A 3,386-nucleotide genomic window follows, 5' to 3' on the forward strand; every position below is an offset into this window, starting at 1 on the left:
TCTGTTTTCTGATATTCATGAGACAAAAATAAATTGTCTCATAAATTTCCGCTGCTGAGTTCAAACAGAATCAGATTTGTAACTTTGATTAAAAAGGGTCAAAACAGCAACTTAAAAGGAAGCCATAGATTCAACCCCCCCATTCTCTAAGCCTACCACAACCTTCAATTGGTATCAGGAGCTAAGGTCTCAAGAATCAAGCTTAACCGCTTGGAGCAAAGATCCAATGGTGAACAACTTGGGCACAACCACAGTTGCCTACACCCTCACTGAAGGTCAGTCAAATAACCAACCACTTTTCTTCAACGGGAAGAACTATTCCTACTGGAAAGAAAGGATAAGGATCTTCATCCAATCCATTGACTACAACCTATGGAAGATCGTTGTGAGCGGTCCAAAGATCCCAACAAAAACAAGTGCTGATGGAGTGGTGACTCCAAAAGAAGAAGCTGAATGGAATGAAGATGATAAGAAGAAGATAGAGCTGAATGCCAAAGCAATCAACCTTCTTCACTGTGCTATCAGCTTTGAAGAATACCGGAAGGTGTCTAGATGCAAGACAGCCAAAGAAATCTGGGAAAAACTCCAGGTTACACACGAAGGCACTAAACAAGTCAAAGAAACGAGGATTGATATGCTGCAAAAAGAGTACGAGATGTTTAGCATGAAGGATGGAGAAAGCATTGATGAAGCGTTTGAGAGATTCTCAATCATAATCAACAACCTTGATGCTATGGGTACAAACTATGCAGAACAAACCTTAGTGAGAAAACTCCTTAGAAGCCTCACAAAAGAGTGGGAAAACACTGCCACTGTCCTAACCGAGAGTAACAACATAAGTCCCATAACCTATGATGAGCTGAGAGGAAAACTCCTTGCCTATGAAGCCACACACACAAACACAAACTCAAAGAAAAAGAGAATAGCCCTTAAGTCACAAATAGAACCGAAAGAGAGTAAGTCAAGTGATGGTATTTCAGATGACGAGCTTTTGTTTTTTGCTAGGAGATTTAGAAGGATGTTGAAGAGCAAAGGCAAATACAAGGGCTCAAGTTCAAAGGAGCACAAGATAAACTTGAGCAAGGTGACGTGTCATCATTGCAAGGAGGCTGGACACTTCAAGTCAAGCTGTCCAAAGCTCAAAAAGGAGGACAAAGGAAAGAAGGAAAGGAAGAGAGTACTCATGGCAGCTTGGGAGGATCTTGAGAATGACTCAAATGAAGAAGAAGAATCAGAAGGAGATAACAAAGACTGCTTCATGGCTGGAAACAACAATCTTGATGAGGTAAATTATTATGATTTGACCATTGAGGACTTGCATGCTATTATTGATGATCTTACCTTAAACACCTCAAAACTGCTTGACAAATACAATGAATGCAGATCTGAAAGAGATGTGCTAAGAGCTGAAAATAATTTTTTAAAAGAAAAAGTGAAGGAAACTGAATGTGCTTTGGACATCATTGAAGAAAACAGATTTCTAAAATCTGAACTTGAAAAATTAAAAGGAAAGCACATTGTGGATCCTTCTCATGAGTTGATTGCTGAAAATGAAAGATTAAATGATAAAATTAAAAGGCTGAATGGTGACTTAGCAAAATTTGCTCAAGGTTCTAGTAACTTGGACAAATTACTTGTAAATCAAAGACCATTGTTTGAAAAATCTGGTTTAGGCTACATAGCCAAGGAAGATGCGGTTTCTAATATTTCCACTATAAAGTTTGTGGCTTCTTCATCAAATACTAAAACTATACCAAACAAAATTGGTGTTGAAAATGCTCCAACATTTGAAGAAAAATTTGATGAAATATACACAAGTGAAACTGAGCATTCACCAAAAACTGAACCGAGTTCAAACCGGCCAGGTTTGGGTTACATTTCGAAAAATGAGGATGTTTTCAAGAAATCACCATTTTACAACAAAACCTCATTTTCGAAAGGTAAAAATATTCAAAAAAATTCTGGTGAAAATATTTTTACAAAGAGGAATAATTATAACAAAAATCAGTTTGTCAAAAGAAATGCATCTCCTCCAAAAACCAGAAAATTCCAACCATTTAATCATTTCAAGCAATATAACTCACCTCAATTTCAGCGGCACACATCAGAAAATCATTGTGTTAATTGCAAGAAATCTGGTCACTCATATGCACAATGCTTCATTGAAAAGAGAGTTGTAGGAAACAAAGTTTACAAGGTTGTTTGTGATTTCAATGCACTTGGGCAACCAAGATGGATTAACTTCAAAGGATCCAAATTAGTTTGGATACCTAAAGCTACTTGAAACTCTTCATGCAGATTTGCCTAGCATCCAAGAACAAAAAGGACATGTGGTACATGGATAGTGGATGTTCAAGGCACATGACTGGAAGGTCAACTTACTTTATCAAACTAAATAAGTATGATGGAGGTTTTGTGACCTTTGGAGATGATGGTAAAGGTAAAATCATTGCTGTTGGAAAAGTAGGTAATGAGCAATCTACTTTCATTGATGATGTGCTTTTGGTATGTGGTTTAAAGCACAATCTTTTGAGCATAAGTCAGCTGTGTGATTTAGGATATTTAGTTGTTTTCAAAAGGCTTGAATGCTGTGTTGTAAATGAAAAGACAAATGAAGTGATGTTTGTTGCCAAGCGTTTCAATAATATGTATGGACTTACTCTTGATGAACTAAAAGATCAAAATGTAGCTTGTCTCCACTCTAAAGATTCTGAAAAGTGGTTATGGCACAAGAGATTGGGCCATGCAAGTATGTTTCAAATAAACAAACTTGTAAAGAAAGAATTAGTAAGAGATCTTCCTTTGATAAAGTTTGACAAAGACATCACTTGTGATGCTTGCCAAATGGGAAAACAAACAAAAAGTTCTTTTAAACCAAAGGAAGACATCTCTCTACTAAAAGACCACTTGAGTTGCTACACATTGATTTATTTGGTCCAACAAGAACTCAAAGCCTAGGTGGTAAACATTATGGTTTAGTAATTGTGAATGACTATACTAGGTTTGGTTGGGTTTTATTTCTTGCACACAAAAATGAAGCCTTTTCGGCCTTTAAACCTTTTTGCAAGAAAATTCAAAATGAAAAGGATTTGAAAATCTCTTCTATAAGAAGCGATCATGGAACTGAATTTGAAAATAATTTATTTGAATCCTTTTGTGAGGAATTTGGAATATCTCACAACTTCTCTTGTCCAAGGACACCACAACAAAATGGTGTTGTGGAAAGAAGAAATAGAAGCATACAAGAGATGACAAGAGCTATGCTTTGTGAGAGTAATGTTCCAAAATTCCTTTGGGCTGAAGCGGTTAACACGGCTTGCCACATTTTGAATAGAACAATCATAAGGAAATTTTTGAAGAAAACCCCTTATGAACTTTGGAAAGGC

Source organism: Arachis stenosperma, chromosome 1, assembly GCF_014773155.1.
Source record: "Arachis stenosperma cultivar V10309 chromosome 1, arast.V10309.gnm1.PFL2, whole genome shotgun sequence".
Taxonomy (NCBI): Eukaryota; Viridiplantae; Streptophyta; class Magnoliopsida; order Fabales; family Fabaceae; genus Arachis; species Arachis stenosperma.